At 42.6% G+C, this 17,772-nt stretch overlaps 1 protein-coding gene across 12 annotated transcripts in view; it reads right to left on the bottom strand.

Annotated features, from left to right (window-relative positions):
- Nucleotides 1–17,772, bottom strand: part of TANC1 (tetratricopeptide repeat, ankyrin repeat and coiled-coil containing 1) — a 229,362-nt gene that overhangs the window by 125,039 nt on the left and 86,551 nt on the right. Inside the window, exon 1 of one of the 12 annotated variants that reach the window (XM_036118507.2) lies at nt 5,255–6,253. The exons of the other annotated variants lie outside the window; for them this stretch is intronic. The gene's annotated coding sequence lies outside the window, so the exon portion shown is untranslated. Of the gene's footprint in view, nt 1–5,254; nt 6,254–17,772 lie in introns of those variants that run through there. 12 annotated transcript variants of the gene reach the window in all.

Genomic DNA, 17,772 nt, shown 5'->3' with positions numbered 1-17,772 from the left:
CGAGCCACTTGGGCACCCCCTGAGATTAGATTAAGACCAAGTATGAATGATCCACAAGAAGCCATGATTTCAGCTCAAGTAACGGAGAGGGTCTTACATAGGTATTACAGAATAGATTCAAACACCCAGATGTTTTCCAGAACTCCCTACCTTCCCACCACTTCTCTCCAATAAGAGAACCCAAGGGAGGGTCTCCCGACTTCAACATTCCTCCCCAGCACCATGTATCTCTTCTCTCGTCAGATCCATGCCACACTCCCCACAGCACAGGGACCACCCTCCTACAACTCGACCAGCCCAACCCTTAGTCGTGGGACTGGAAACAGGACTCACTGATGAAGCTGGTTCTCCCTGGTTTTCAGCCCCTAAATGAACTTAAGGACAAACAAGCTTACTATTAGAAAATTAGATATTCTAGGGTAAGCAGATCCAATGACAAAATACAGAGGACACAATTACAGTATAGAGAGGACAAAAGGAAGAGAGTACATTGGTTAGGGTCAGCCTCTCTGGAAAAGATACAGCTGGTCCTCAAGCATTCATATAAGCTCTCCTCTATTGCTCCTCCCGCACCCATCACTTCCTCCCCTCCCGGGTGTACTAAGAAGCAACTAAGGATGGGTGAGGAGGGAAGGTAAATTACCCTGATGATTAAAACATCTACAAGCTCTAACTTTATATACAGCAGAACTGGAAAAGATATAGAAAGTTTTCTATAAGCAAACTAGTCTCTCTGATAAATACTACCCAACTGGTCCTTACCAGGCCTTCTTGACTCTGAAAAATCAAGGCCTGGATTTGAATCAGAAGCTCAATTTTTGTCAATCTTTGTGTGCAAGACTCAAAAGAGACATTACCCAAACTATCAAGTTCAAATTGCATCGCTGTGCTTATTCTTCATGTTAGGAGGCATGGTGAAATAGGTAGTCACCTCCTGCACAGACTGGGGTGAAGGTGGGGGGTTAAAACAGGCATATAGGCTCATGCCTGACTTTCAAAAGGCAACTCAAAACCAGAAGAGCTGTGAATGGAAAAGCCATGGTCCCACAGTGGATGAGTTGGCAACATCAGAAAGGTCATTTGAGTCTCCCCTGGGCCAGCTGTGCTTGAAGGGGTTTTAACAGACTTGGGAAATTAAAGATTTATCACTAAAGCATCCAAGTGACTGGTATTTGAAGAAAAAAAAAAAAACAGAATTACCAGGAAACCCTCACTAGAATTTTCAAAAACAAGAAGATTCACACAAACGTTCTGTCCATGGGGGAAGGAAGCCGGAATTAGTGGAAATTCTTATATCCTAAATCTACGTGAACAGCAACAGTCACCCACTCTGGTCCTCCTATAACCCTTGCTCGCCCTGCTTCCTGATCTGCACTGTAAGAAACCACCACCAATTCCTAGGACCTGGGAGCTACTCTTACACCACTGGAGATAAGCCAGAAATCCTTCTGAAACCACCTCCTTGAGGGCTTGAGCCAGGACATGAGGTTTCCCAGCTCTCTGTCCATGGAAGGGACCTTAAGGCAGAGCTGGGGGTATATATCGTAATGCCAATGCCCACTGGGGCTGAGTAACCCCCACACTGAGGAGATTTGAGAAAGTAGAGGGAAGGAGAGCGGTTTTCTCTGGTCCAGTCTCTGGCGCACATGACCAGTCCCCACCAGCACACTGTCTCATCAGGGGGAATACAAGCAGGTGCTACGCCTACAAGCATGGTGCCTGGTCACCTGATTTCCTGGATATTTGGCAAGGAACATTAGGAGATGGAGAACTTGGAAAGCATGGGGGCCACAGCCCCAAGAGGTACACAGATAGGATGTGTGGGAGACCTTGAATGGGTTGCCCATGTGGTTTGCCCTGTGGCTGCCCTCATACCATCTAAATCACAGACCTGCTAGTTCAACGGCTAGATTGGCCTGATAGGAGCAGGTGCTGTGACAAGGTACGGTCTTCCCTACTCACACACAAGTATTCCTAACCTGTACAAAAAATAAAAAGCCGGGGACACCTGGGTGGCTCAGTCAGTTAAGCGTCTGCCTTCAGCTCCGGTCATGATCCCAGAGTCCTGGGATCGAGTTCCGAATTGGGCTCCCTGCTCGACGGGGAGCCTGTTTCTCCCTCTCCTGCTCCCCCTGCTCGTGCTCTCTAATAAATCTTAAAAAAATAAAAATAAAAAAAAGCAAACCCCAAACCAGACTTCAAGCCCCTTAATTTGGATGGGGACACACAAATTTAGGGAGAAATGTACCTATTATGACAATGCCAGAAATAAACAGTAAAGCTCATTACTGGAAAAGGGTTTGTTTTCTTAAATACTTAGTATTCTCCAATGTGATACAAGCAAAAAACTGGGGAGTGAAGGGTAAAAGAAAATTAAAGAGCTACCTAATTACAAATTCTGCCCATAAACTTTGTTATATCAAGCAAAGTAAATATTTTCATTAACTGCAAGTACAGTGAGGATGAGTTTCCAAAGCAGGCTGTAACCATGAGGACCTTCAGCCTTTGGAAAAGCTGCACTCTGACACTGTGATTTTATGTGGTCTGCAATAAAACAAGACAGAGATGGGCCCAGGAAGGAAAGGTTTCTATTTCAAGTTTACTCTGACATCTCACCATAACATCAATCCCAAACATGTTGTCCTGTTGGTTTCTCAGACACAGTTAAAGACCCCGAACTTCCAGCTCCCTTTTATTAGAAAGGCACAAAGCAGGGATAGAAGTTTTACCTATGAACAGGCAGCATGAAACAAGTGGGGTGATCCGGCAGCTTGGAAGCTGGAGGCAGCATTCTGGAGCCTGGTGCTTTAACTCCACGTGAGCAAAGGGGTTCAGGTCAATGTAAATCCAAGAGCATCACTAGGACGCAGACGATGCCAGTGGCACATGGAAATCTCTTAGGGGCATCCATGAGAATTACCCAACATTGGTTCCGGGCAACACGACACCAGAAATTCTCTGGCCGATTTAACATTCCTCAGCAGACGCTTAAGGAGGTTTCAAGAGAAATTAAAACCATTTCACTGAAATAACCGGCACTGTGGGCACATTTCCTCCAGCTCTGGTGTTCTTTGAACTGTGACCTATTTTATTCCCACCTCCGTTAAAGGAGGAGACTCACTTGGATCAACCTTCCTGTTGCCGCAGCAGAAATGCCAGCCCAGGTAGGACGAGGCATCCTCTCCGGAGTGGGAAAACCATTTATCAACCACCCCGTGATCTGCTAGGCCGCCTCCTGTTCGACTAGCAGGTGTCTCGCATGAAACACTGATGTACCACAGACACATCTCCCGCAACATGTTTTTAATCTCAGAGAACGTCTAGTCCAATCGGACTGCTTCACAGACGGGAAGCTGGGACGTGGAGGTGAACTATGGGGAGCAGGGTCCACGCACCCAGAACAACCTCCTCTCCCAATTCCTGCAACTGGCCAGCTCACTGCTCCACACATCTAAGGACTTTATTTTGGGGGGAAAAAAAATGGAGGTCCCCCCAAACAGACATGTTTTTAAATTAAGAAATCTATAAAGGGTCAGCACGTTTTTGCTTTTAAGGGTTAGGCTTTGCAGGTCACATACAGCCTCCATCATACACACCCACATTCACTTTTCTAATTTTAAAATCACCACTTCTTTGAGTTCCAAAAATAAAAGACCGTAAAGGGCATAGGGGCATAAGGTTCTTCCCACCTGTAATAAATATAACTACATACATAGGCACATACATACAACACAAAAGAACTATAAATCCAAGTCATAGTTTACAAAGATGATGGAATTATCAAAGGGTTAAAGCCATCCAATAAGGCATTTTAAATTGGCAGAAATGGCTTTTGATAATAGTCCTTTTAAAACTTTTTCACTGTTACAGACTGTGAAAAGGGATTTAAGTTCATAATGGAAGAAAATGCAAATCTGGGAGATGATGAATGTTTAAAGGTGTCTATGCAGAATGGCAATGTCCACCATTACAGATTAAAGTAAATGGAGTGCAGGATTAGAGAAGGCTTAGGGGAAAAAAAAAAAAAAACGAGGGCAAAGAAGCCAGGGAGATGAAAGCAAAATCGCATTTCAGAAAGAACAGACCTGAGAAACGCAAGGGAGAGCTTAGACATTCAGGTAAATAGGTCTGCAGATACAGGAAATAAGATTTCCATTTATTGTGCCATTGAAGTGACTAGGTGGAGAGGGGAGGGGGACAGAAGCTCAGAATAGAAAGATGTTCTGTTTATCCAGTTCCAGAAAATGGGACTTGTGCAATATATTTTAACTGGGGCATTAAATGTGTTAGGGCATCTTTTGTGCCGTCCCTGCCTGGGAGCACATTAATGTTTCTTAAACATATTTTCCATCATAAGGTTTTATAACCACATAGCTCATATATATTTACAGAAACCTAGAAAATTGGAAAAGATTTCCTCCCACACGATCCAAGTATCATTTTGGGAGCCTCTGGAAGGCTCTCTCTGCAACTGAAAGCACTTTACGCTGTTTTATGTCTTACAGGATCTCCCCCAAGTAACCAGCCAGAGCTACTGATTGTTAACATACATTTTCAAAAAGAGAGTTAAGATAAATGTATCCAAGAAAGCAATTTTCCAGAACATTATTCAGAATCATGACTAAGATTCAATACTGCCAAGAAGCAACAAAGCAGCTAACTCCCACCCCCCAACCCCCAGTATAGAAAAACCTGGTCAACAGGACAAGTTTATCCTTTTGTCTTCAAAAATCCACCAAGCGGATTCTAAAAGGAAATCAGTAAATACTATCCTCACAGTTTTATTCTCAATACTCAGTGGTTATAGAACCAAATGTACTTTATCCTAACACAGGTGATGGGGAAAGAGACTGGCATTTCCTCTATTTTTGTCAAAATTCTCCTTTAAGGCAGGTCACCAGGAAAGAGTTCTTAAACTTTAAAAATACAAGACCTCGGGGCGCCTGGGTGGCTCAGTCGTTAAGCATCTGCCTTCGGCTCAGGTCATGATCCCATGGTCCCAGGATCGAGTCCCTGCATCCTGCTCCCTGCTCAGCGGGGAGTCTGCTTCTCCTTCTCCCTCTCCCCCTCCCCTGCTCATGCGCTCACGCTCTCTCTCAAATAAAATAAAATCTTTAAAAAAAAAAAAAAAAATACAAGCCCTCAGAAATATTCCCAACCCCCCCCCCCAAGCCCTAGGGGGGCTGTATTTCAACACAATAAATGCTTTCCTTGGAGCACTGTGTGTTAGGACAGGGTTCAAAGCACTTTATACCCGTTATCTCCTATCACAACGACCTCGTGAACTGGGTGTTGTTTTCATGCTCCTCTGACGAGACCACCACACAGAAAGCACCGGGTATCTTGCCCGCGCACGCTGGCCGACAGCATGAGCTGAGTCTGAACCCAGGCAGTCCAATCCAGGATCCATCCTGCTCCCCGGAAAAAAGGCTACTGAGCTAAGCCTTTCAACATGACGTCATTTTGAATACTTAATAGGGAATGCCAAAAATAGTATATGTAGGTCTATACGCAGTACTAGGCCACCATGAGAAGAAACCTGTTCCCTCATCTATTTTCACTTTTCGTGCCGGCTGGTTAATTAGCTCCACAGCACTCCGGATCATTCCATTTGGGAGGCACCCAGGCCCAGATCATTAATTTTCTTTCAGTCAGTCACACCTTATGCTGTCACCATACAAGCGAAGTGGATCCGAGATAGATGTTTAGTCATCAAGCACCTTAAATAGTTTCTTCTCGTCTTCCTTTGCGCTGTAAATTCATTTAACTCTTGCAGCCTTCGGGCCTGCTCTCTCTGCCCTGGGTGGAGGCACTGGGAGCTGTTCCCGCCTCATCGAACTGAGAATCTTGACCACTCTGCCCGGCCCAGATGAAGGAAGTGGTGGGCCGCTTGTGGTCCAAAGCAAGCTGGTAGGGTTCATCTTCAATCTGCACGGAATCTGTTACTCCCCATTTCCTTGTCAGGGATAGTCGGTACTCAGGTCCCCGAGTCCCATGGAACACCCCCCACTCAGATTCTGCAGATTTGCCAGGTCTGCCGCTCCCGCACACGACTGAAGCCGCAGTTCCCAATCCCTGCGCACAGGGAAACATGAGCCTGTCCCAGGGAGGCTGTCAGAGCTGCTCTGGGGCGTGGCTCAGGCCCTGGCAACGCTCTCCGTCAAGGGTTTCTCAGGTGCAGCCAGGATTGAGAACCACCAAGGCAGGAAGGCAGTCAAATGTTTATGCTCCTCTTCCAAGACAGGTGGGAGAGATGAAAAGGGAAAGAAAGTGGAGGGAATAATCATACAGATGATTAAAACACAAGGTACATTCCTTGAGTGTGTGTTTATTGTGCTTATCTGTCTACATACGTGTATATACTGTATACCTATGTATATAAATATATGTAAACGTACAGTTATAAACGTGCAGAGGGTCTCTAGAAGGACACACAGGAACCAGCAGCAGTGGTTGCCTCTGGAAAAGCGAACGGACCAAGTGGGAGCATGGATGGAAGGTATACACTTTTATATAGTTTACATTTTATGTGCATATGTTTCCTGTAAATATTTTAAATTTGCATTCCCTAGGACTGAGCCATGTACAAAGATCTTAAGTCTAAATGGGCCACCCACCATGGCCTGACTTGGCAAATGGATGAAATGAAGATCTATTCCACAAAGACCGTTCGAAGTGCGGGTGTGTGGGGCTGACTGCTAGGAGGTGAGCTTATTTTCCAGTGGCTGAAGTGGACGCAGTACAGGGAACGCAGCATAGGATGTTGTTCGGAAGGAGGTGGATTCTCAGTCTCACTGGGCACACTTGCTCCCATCATTGATGGGCTCTGTGTAGACACACGCTCCATTTCTTCTCTGCCCACCCTGCACTCTGGCTCTCTTCCAGGTCCAGGGCATCTCCGCTGCTGGTGGGGGAGGGGGGGCACGCCTGTGGTTGCAGCGCACACAGGATAATCCAGAGGTTTGCCAGGGAGAGGGCAGGAAGAGGGAAAGATAGGCTAGAGGGGGTAGAGAGGATGGGGGGAAAGCAGAGGCTGAAAGGGCCAGGAACGAGGCAGGACAGGACCAAGGAATACAGGGGTGCGAGGAAGAGGGGGAGCAGCCAGGAGTGCAGGGAGTGGGGTGGTGGTAGGCTAAAGGTGATAAAAGCATGAATTCCGGTTTCCTTTAAAACTGCTAGCAAAACGTCTCCCAAGACCCCAATAAGATACTTGTAACTACAAAGTAAAAGACAAACTCATAAATGCAAAAAGCATATGGAAAGATAAGGGAGTGCCAGAAAAGGAAAGAATTCCCAGTAATGTTAAGGATAACAACAGGGCAACTTCATTGTTGTTGCGACAACTGGGGGCCCAAGTACACTTAGCCCATGGGGTCAGGGAGTGATCCAGGTACCCTGGCATCCACTCGTGTCTTTGCCCCACGCCTACCAGCAGGAAGCAATAGATCCATGTAAGTCAAACAGGCTGACTAGATCTTGTCTCTTCGATGAAAAGCCTCCCCCACAAACATCCCCTGAAAATGGGAGAATGAGGAAGCATCTAGCTTATGAGAGAGAGAGGAAAGGGAGTATTTTCTTGAAGACTCAAAAGAAAAAAGGCAAAAAAAAAAAAAAAAAAATCAGTGAAGTGCAGGACACCCTCAGAATCCAGGATAACATGGCCTCTAGATCCTTCATGAACTGTGTTTCTTTCTTCTCTATACACCAGACTCAAAAATAAGGGAAGCAAGGAATTTAAAAAGCAGTTGCCAGATTATGATCCACATTCCAGGCTTAAAGAGTAGAATTCACACTATAGAAAATCTATTCCTTGATAAAGAACAAGCTTGAAGTCTCCCCAGATGCAGAGGAGTGGGGTAAACATTTTAATGATGTAAGATTACAGATAGGAAAAACAAAAGGTGTTTCTGAGAAAAAATGAGATGATCATCTTAAAACTAAAAACAAATCTTTTTTGAATTAAAGTATGCAGATAGAAAGGACCCACCATACCCTAGGCTGTGTCCCTGAAGGGAACACACCTTGACTCATCCTGGCAAAACTAAGGTGATAATTTTTTCTTAACCCATAAACATCCAGGTAAGTATATAGTGTAAAAAAAAAAAAGTTAAATGGGCTGCAAAACCAGAGACATGCAAAGGAACAAGAACCCAACTGCCCTCAGACTGTTTATCTTAGGCCCTCAGGCTGCTGTAACAGTGTACCACATGGTGGCTTAAACAACAGAAATTTATTCTGTCCCATATCTGGAGACTTTAAGTCCACAATTAAGGTGTCCGGCAGGGCCAGGCTCTCTCTGAAGGCTCCAGGAGAGAATCTAATCCATGCCTTTCTTGGTTTCTGGTGTTGCCGGTTATCTTTGGCTTGTAGACACATCACTCTAATCTCTGCCTCTGTCATCACATGGCATCATCCCCTATGTCTGTGCTTTTCTTCTAAGGACAGTCCTAATAAATTAGGGCCTCCGCTAATCCAGTATGACCTCGTTTTACCTCAGTTACATCTACGAAGACCCTACTTCCTATTAAGGTCACCTTCACCAGGTACTGAGGGTTAGAACTTCAACATCTTTTTTGGGGGGGCGGGGGGGGACACACAATTTGACCCACAACACTTCTCTCTAGTACTAAAAACCAGAAGTCAAAAGCAACATCTACAAAACTTGAGGAAGGGAACAGCAAAACCAAACCTTATAAAACCACACCAAGTTTTCTACAATATCAACCAAAAAACATTCTCAGATATTCAAAGGCTCAGAAAATGGCCAGCCCATTTATCCTTCTTGGAAGGAAAAAAAAAAAAAAAAAAGTTACTTAAGAACCAAAATTAACTATTCAACAGTGAAGACAACAAGCCTATTAAGGGGGGGAAAAAAACGGGGGGGGACTATAAATTATAGCCCTAGCCCAGCCTTCAAACACTTCATTCAACTGTCCCTCTTCTGTTTCCACTCCCTTCTCATTCAGGAAATGTGGGTTTTGAACCATATCCTTCACTCCATAGCGCAGAAACAATCTCTTACCTTATCTGGCAACCTCTTAAAACAATAGTGCCCTGTGCCAGAACTTGCAAACAATGGCTAACATTTTTTGCATGGTTGTGAAACTGCATAGAAAAAGCTCTCCCACACCACCCGCCCCCCATCCCCTAAAGCAGCAGAAGAGCACAGAACACCACAACAACCATCTTCATTGCCAAAAAACTGAAATTACGAGAAAGGAAAATTTGAGTTTACCAGATGATCAACATTTTTAAAGACATATGGAAGAAACATTTAAGCCAGTATACACAATCTTGTATATGCTAAGACAGTAGGAAAATGTGCACAACCAAAAGCTAGAAGAAGGTTCAGTAAAATGTTGATGGTTATTCTTAAGGTGGTGGAAGGAGCAACGGTTCTTCCCTTTTACATTTTTGGTTTGACATATATTCTGACATTTTTATAATGAGAATATTTTACAAGAAAATACACTTTATTTTCCATTAAACATTTATCTGAAACATAAATTTGTACCCATCTCTTTCTACTTCAGGAGGTTTCCCAGCAAGCCCCCTGCTGGACACCTGCCAAGTTATCGTTCTCATAACAAGGGAGCCCCCCAGGAAGGAGGGCTCACCTTTCCTTTATCTGGGCACCTCCAACTGTGCCTACTCATCCACCTGGCTCAGACTTGCCCTTGTCCATGTAGCTCAAACTGTCCATCATCTTTTCCCCAGGTCTTACAAACACTGAATGGTCTCCCTTACTGATTGTTCTCACAGTGAAGGTCTGGACTGGCTTCCTCCTACCAGTCACTGTGTGGCTCAAGATCCAGTTCCTTATTCTATGTACTTTGTCTGTAGTACTACAATGACTACTATACAAAGTAGTATGTAGTACTATGTACTACATACAAAGGAACCACACCCGCCCCAGCTCTGTCTACACTCTGACTTCTCTGCTTACAACTTGCAATCTCTAACCAATCAATTCTTCTCTTAACATTAAACTTTCTTGGGGCACCTGGGTGGCTCAGTCGGTTAAGTGTCTGCCTTCAGCTCAGGTCATGATCCTGGGGTCCTGGGATCGAGTTCCGAATTGGGCTCCCTGCTCAGCAGGGAGCCTGCTTCTTCCTCTGTCCCTCCCCCTGCTCATGCTCGTGCTCTCTCAAGTAAAATCTTTAAAAGTAAATAACCGTGGGGTGTCTGGGTGGCTCAGTCAGTTATGCATCTGCCTTCAGCTCAGGTCATGATCCCAGAGTCCTGGGATCAAGCCCAGCATTGGGCTCCGCAGTGAGCCTGCTTCTCCCTCTCCCACTACCCCTGCTTGTGTTCCCTCTCTCGCTGTGCCTCTGTCAAATAAAATCATTTAAAAAAAAGTAAATAACCTTTCTCAAAAACAACATCCTGAATATGACTTCTTACAACATAGAAAATTCCCCTTTTTCTGTAGATCTTGGGTGTGACATTAGGACCACCATGCTGCACATCTCACATCTATGTGAATGATGCCTTGGACCTGCAAGGAGGTGGCGCTGGGTATTGCAACTACCCAATGATTATCCAACTCGTAAAGCCATTCTCTACCCCAATTACACACTGAGCCCCACTAGGACTGCTGGAGCTCACTTACTCTTGAATTTCACGTTATAGCAAGTACCCAAGTAACACATCAGGATTTATATTGAGTTCTCTATTCTAACTATATATGTATGTTCATCAAATGTATCTGTCTAAAAAATGAGGATTAAGTTAGTAGTAAAAGTCTTACTTTCTGTACCAGACAACTTGCTAAGCATTTTACATACATTAGCTTATTTATTCACCATTTGCTGTCACTGTCCCTGGGCTATAGATGAGAAAACTAATGCTTAGGGAGGCTACTAAGTAAGCTGCCTAGGCCCCCACAACCTGCAAGTGGTAGATCTGGATTTGAACCCAGACAGTCTGACCCACCGTCAGAACTCTTCATCATGGCTTCACACCAGCCTGCCTTTGTACACTGTGGATCCCCTTACCAAGGCGTGTACCAAGCGTGGAATGCTGTTCGGTGCTTAAGAAATTCTGACTGTCATCCACAGATAATTTAGCAAGTCACGTTTCCCTGAATGATAATCATTGGGAACATTCTGTCATATTGGACACGATGACATTTTGGGGGTGGAAAAGTAAGTGGGGAGTAAAAGACTTTTAGAACAATACCATAACCAGCACACCACTCCCTCACTAACAACTCAAATCCAAACTCTGGCAGTCCCATCAGCAATTCTGTTGCCAACAGGCCTCATTACAAGAGAAAGGAAGGATAAGAGGGAGCTGCTACCATTTATCTTATTTCAACTCCTTACAAGGAAAATGGGATCTATAAACATTTGGAGGGAAAATATCTCCAAGTTTCTAAGCAGCACTGAAAGTTTCTTCCCCACAAAAAACACGTTAAAAATGCTATATAACCAATTCAGCACACATTCTAGAAAAAAAGCAGTACAGTCAATTGTGTACATGTGGCTGTTTAGCAAGATCCTTTCCAGGCCTGTACTGGGGGGCAGGGAGTGGAGAGAGAGAACAAGACGACTACATTTTCTGCATCTGTTATTTTATTTGCTATATTCCTGCTCTAGCAGCACCACAAATGGGGGGGGGGGGGGGGAGGCAGCATCGCTCAGTTTTCAAAACAGCAGCCTCAATGACATGTCTGGTACAATATCTTAGCAACAATGTCAATATTGTCTCACCACAGCTAACCATATTAACATTCCACTCTAATCATGATTTCTCAAATATAAAATGGAATGCGAGTTACTCCATTCATTCTCTGAGCATCGCTCTGGGAAATACAGTCCTCAAACGATTTCTATAAAGTTGCATGTAAATTAAGCACCAAAATTATATTCAATAGTTATTACTGCTTGTGTACCTAACTTGGAAGCATGAGAATACGCAAATATTGATGAGGAATCGACATAAACACAAGAACCAAGTAAAATACAAATTGCTTTGATGAAATCCTATCCCTGGTTATTTCTGGAATGGAACCCTTGTCACTCATCTCCTTGTAGAGCTGTATTTCAAATGCACCTTTAGACGGCTGCCAAGAACAGAGTTGACTAGATAATGGGGGAGCTCCTTCTCCCAAGAGTTTTCAAATCACATACATGTACTTCTGCCATGGCTGGCTGGGGCTGGCCCTGCACAGACTTAGGAACAAACAGCAGCCTCCTAGTGGCTCTTAAACCTGGCTAACCATTACATTACAAATACATATGCTTGAGCCCCACCTCGGGGTCGGGTGGGAATTTGACTCGCAAATGCTTTTGGGAAGCAGCCAGATTTAGGAACCAATGCGCTAGACAACTACGCCAAAGCCCATTTTTATAAGGACAAGGTGAACACCGAATCATACGGGCACCACACCCCTGAGTGCACACACATCTTGTCTGCAGATACAGAGGCTTCTGGTGGCGGATCCTTGTGTTTAGGACTTAAACCCTTTCCCCCTTCCCTGTCCTAGCCAGCACATGCCATCCCAGACTGTTGACAACAACTGCCCCACAGCATGCCCCCACAGCACTCTGCTAAGGCCAGACCCATCACCACGGCTCTCCTCCATCGGCACCAGATGAAATGGCCAGGGTTGTGTCTGCCACATAGGCAAGGAAACAAAACTATCCAAGACGCTGCCATTCCCTAAAGCCTAAAGGGGTCAAGGGGTGGTGGGGAAAAAAAAAAAGAGTCAGAATGACACAGAAAATACTATCAATCATAGTAAGAGCAAACATAAAATGCTTACAGTGGTCCAGGCACTGTTCTAAGCCCTGTAACTCACTGGATCATCAGGACAACAAACGACCCTGGGAGAGAGATACTATGTTGCAGATGGCGGAAGCTTACACAACTCGGCTGCTACACTACAGAGGACGCGGGCTTTGGAGACAAACTGGGTTCAAATCTTGGCTCTGCCACTAACTGCACAATCTTAAACTAGCTCTCTAACCTCTACTAATAAGCTACTGATTATGTGGGGTAACAGTTTATAGGCATTTAGCACACTGTCCGATACATAGTAAATACTCAAAGAGCATCTTTCATCAGTGCTGCCCTATTTTCTCCCAGAGGATTCACTTCCCAGCTTCTCTATTACATCTGAGGAAAAAAAAAAGATCTCACCCCTCCCTCAACATTTGGGTATCAAAAATTCCTGATATAAATTTAAATATTTATAGGAGTATATTTTATTTCCTCACTTGATGGGCATTTCCCCAAACCAAGGTTACCCTGTGGTAAGAGTGAAACAAATTCCTCACATCATCAATATTATCATGCCTGAACTTAAAATAAAAAAAACTTCATTTCATTTGACCTGTATCATTACTGTATGACAGATTATTACCTTCATTTTATAGGCAAGAAAACAGAAGTTCAGAAAAATGAAACACTTGTTCAAAAAGAGCTAGCAGCTACATTAAACTGGAACTCCCAAGTTTCCTGAAGCCAAGCCAGCAGAGCGCTCATTCATCTTTGAGATGCTGCTTCCACGAAATCAGAAGGGATTTGAAGTACTGTTTGGGGAGTCCAATAACCATGGAAACCATTTAATGGATGGGGGAGGGAAGAACTCCAGAATCTCTAATCTTCGTAATCTTAGAGCGAAGGATGTAGCTTTAAGAGGTTTAATCAGATTAGCAGCATCAAAACTCTCATACAAAGCAGGGAAAGAAAGAGAGCTGACCTCCCTGAAAGAATGATGTGCAACCTCTCAGTTTTCAACACTGAACTTACAGAATTAAAACAAAATCCTTCACTTAATCCTACCAAAAATAAAGGATGAAACATACATGACTCTTTTTAGGTTTTATAATTCAAAATTAAACATGACATGTGTGACTTGCTTAGAACTCTAGCTGGTAATCAATGGTTAACCACTTATCAAAATATTAAAACAGATACTAAACTCAACAAAAAAAAAAATAGGTAAGCATACAGACAGGACAGAGAAAAAAATTTAAATCTCTATGACAAATACTTATATAATATATACTATGTGTCAAGCATGGATTTAAGTACTCTATAAATATTAACTCATTTAATCCTCATAAGTGACCCGTGAGGCACAGAAAGTTTAAGTAATTTGCTCATTTTCACACAGCTGGTAAACTATGGAGCCAGGCTACAGATCCAGGCAGTAGGATTTCAAATGGCCAATAAACATGTGTTTGAATTCATTCTGAAGAACTGCATAATTAAAACAATGAGATACAATTTTTGCCTATCACACTGCAAAGATGAAATAATTTGATTATAACCCATGTTGGTAAGTGTGTAAATAGACATTCTCATACTGAAAATGGAATTGTAAATTTAATGCCACCTTTTTGAAGGGCAATTTGACAAAAATCTAGGAAGATTATAAATGAACAAACTTGTTAACCAACTATCAATAGGGGAAAAATGAAATAAGTTATAGGCTATCTGTCCAATGTAATATTGAGAAACTTTAAAAAAAAAAACCTATCAGTGTGTGCCAATATGAAAAATGTCTAAAACTGCAATCAACAAATTTACAAATAAAACACTGTAAAGTCCGTGTGGGTTTTCTTAAGGATCTATGTATGTGTGTACATATGCACATATATACATAGAAAATATCTGGAAAATCAAATAAGAAACATTAATTGCCTTTAGAGAGCAAAAAGCAAAGCAGAGAAGAAATAGGGATGTGTCTTTATTTTTAATACTATTATAGTTTTTTTTTTTCCTTAATTTTATTTGTTTGAGAGCGAAAGCACAAGTTGGGTGAGGGGCAGAGGGAGAAGCAGACTCCCTGCCGAGCAGGGAGCCCAATGCAGGACTCAATCCTGGGACTCCAGGATCATGACCTGAGCCAAAGGCAGATGCCCAACCTACTGAGCCACCCAGGCACCCTAGCTTTTTTTTTTTTTTTTAAATAATTGTATATTTAACTATTTACATTTATGGTGTTTAAATGGCTTTACAAAAACCAAATAGGATGGATTTGTAACAGTCTCAAAGACACCAAGCAGAAATGGTCCTTAAGATACAGAAAAAGGGGGCGCCTGGGTGGCTGAGTCAGTTGGGCATCTGCCTTCGGCTCAGGTCATGATCCTGGAGTCCCAGGGTTGAGCCTCGCATCAGGCTCCCTGCTCAGCAGGTAGTCTGCTTCTCCCTCTGCCTCTCACCCAGATCATGTTTCTCTCTCTTTCCCTCACTCTCTCTCAAATAATAAAATCTTTAGGGGAAAAAAAAAATGATACAGAAAAAGAAGAGATACTATTCACAGTTACTGAGTCTTGATATCAAGACCATATAAGAAACTCAAATAATCCTTTGGGGTTGGGGCAGGGTAGAAATCAAAATTCCTGGAGAGAGAAATTATAAAGGAAATCTACTGTCTTCTATCTCACGGATAGCTCTTCCTTTCTATTTATTCAGTGCTAGAAATAAAAATAATGGAGCTAGCCAGAGACACAGTAGAAACTGAACTAGTCTGGAGTCAGAAACTACACTTCGATCCTATGTTTGCTTTAGCTATATAATGTTGGGCAGTTGCTCAATGCCTCTTTTCCAAATATTCCTCAAAAAAGAAGACACTGGGGTGCCCGGGTGGCTCAGCTGGTTAAGCGTCCAGCTCTTGGTTTTGGCTCAGGTCACGATCACAGGGTCCTGGGATTGGGAGACCCTTGTCAGACTCCTTGCTCAGTGGGGAGCCTGCTTCTCCCTCTCCCTCTGTTCCTCTCCCCCCAGCTCATGCTCTGTCTCTCTCTCTCTCAGATAAATAAAATCTTTAAAAAAAAAAAAAAAAAGACAATGAACTCAATTTCTAAGACTCTTCTGGTTCTAAAACCTTTAATTTCATTACTTTACCTTAGTTTGAAAAAGAATCCCTACATCTAAAAATCTAAGATTATAAACCATGGATAAAAATTTTTACACTTAACAATACAGCAGTTTGAGGCACCTGGGTGACTCAGTTGGTTAGGCGTCTGCCTTTGGCTCGGGTCATAATCCCAGGGTCCTGGAATCGAGTCCCACGTAGGGCTCCTTGCTCAGCGGGGAGCCTTTTTCTCCCTCTGCCTGTTGCCCCTGCTTGTGCACACACTCTCTCAAAAAAAAAAAGAAAAAAAAGAATACAGCAATTTATTAAAGAGATGCTTAACTATCTGGAACTATCCCAGCCTGCTGGTAGCAACTCACTGGGAACCAGGCTTCTAGCACATCCAGGTATCAGGAGGTACTGAGACTTTCGGACTGTGCAGAGAGAGAGAAAGTTATCAAGTACTATGGAAAACCTGATGACTCATTTTGAGTCAGTTTTATGCCTTTATTTTGGTTTCTCTATAAATTTCTTAAACAGAAGCCAATCAGACCAGCAATATCTCCAGCCTCAACACAAACCTGGTATTTTAACAACACAGGCAGGTTTTAGTAACTTCAATAAAAATTCCCCTGTGAGTGACTTTATAAGGAAATCCTACTACTACACACCAGGGGCCATACTAGAAAAAGGGAAGATCCAGCCTGAAGAGCCTCTCACACTCACAACAGAAAAAATGTACAGCTGATCCTTGAACAACATGGGTTTAAACTACACAGGACCAAGACGCTTATCTTTTTCAGTAAATACAGTATAATATTGTAAATGTATTTTCTCTTTATTATTTTCTTAACATTTTTCTCTAGCTTACTCTTTTTTAAGAATACAGTATATAATAAATATACAAAATGCATCAATCAACTATTTACATTATTGGGAAAGCTTCTGGGTCAACAATAGGCTATTAAGTTCTGGAGAGTCAAAAGTTATACTTGAATTTTTGAGTGTGGATGGGGAAGGAGGAGGAGGGTAGGTGCCTCTAACCCCCATGTTGTTCAAGGGTCAATTGTACAAGGTCATAAAAAGACAATGAGGAGAAAATATAAACGGGTACTGAATATTTAAGAGGTCTAACAATCTCAAAGAAATGCTAATTAAAAACATATACATGTTTTAACTTATAAAATCAGCAAAGATTATCAAAATCTACAAATACCCAATACTAGGAAGAGTCATGTAAGCAGGCACAATCACATACTGCTTACACAGGTGACAATCAATACAATCCTTCTGGAAAAGAATTTGGCAAGAGGTACCACAGGCTTCTGAAAAGTTTGTTTTCTTTTCATTATTAATTTCTTGCCTAGAAACATTCTACTAAAATAATCAGAGATTTCTAGACAGATACCTATTTTCCAGAGGCTTGTTTTTTTTTTTTAAATGAATGAGAAAAGCATGTACCCAAACAAAATCATGGTATAGGAGTACAATAAAATATTAAGCATTTATCAAAGACTAATGACATTGAAAAGGATAAGCAAAAGACAAAGAATATCCTGGGGCTTTTTAAATTCTTATTAGTATTCTCCAAATTTTTTACAATGAGCACATACTATATCGGGCACAGATTCAAAGACCCATATTTATTCTCACTTTAACTTCTCTAAAACTGAAATGCATGTAATAGTTGATGGCATCTTAAAAATCAGCATCACCCAGGCAGTGATCATAACGTCGTACCCACTGACTGCAAACCTGGGTTGTCACGTCTGGTAGAGTGACAATTTTAGCCCTTTCCAGGTTTCAGTCAACAGATCACTTAAGGTCAGCTGTGGAAGGCAAAAGAATCCTGAATTATATCTGAAAGCTTTCCATTAAAATCTCCTTTTGAGATCATGAAAGGATGGTAGAAATGTAATGTGGAGAAAAATGGATATTGACAACTAGGTTTAAAAAAAATG

The sequence above is a fragment of the Halichoerus grypus genome, chromosome 4 (genome assembly GCF_964656455.1).
Source record: "Halichoerus grypus chromosome 4, mHalGry1.hap1.1, whole genome shotgun sequence".
NCBI classification, from domain to species: Eukaryota; Metazoa; Chordata; class Mammalia; order Carnivora; family Phocidae; genus Halichoerus; species Halichoerus grypus.
This window is presented reverse-complemented; position numbering and strand designations above follow the sequence as displayed.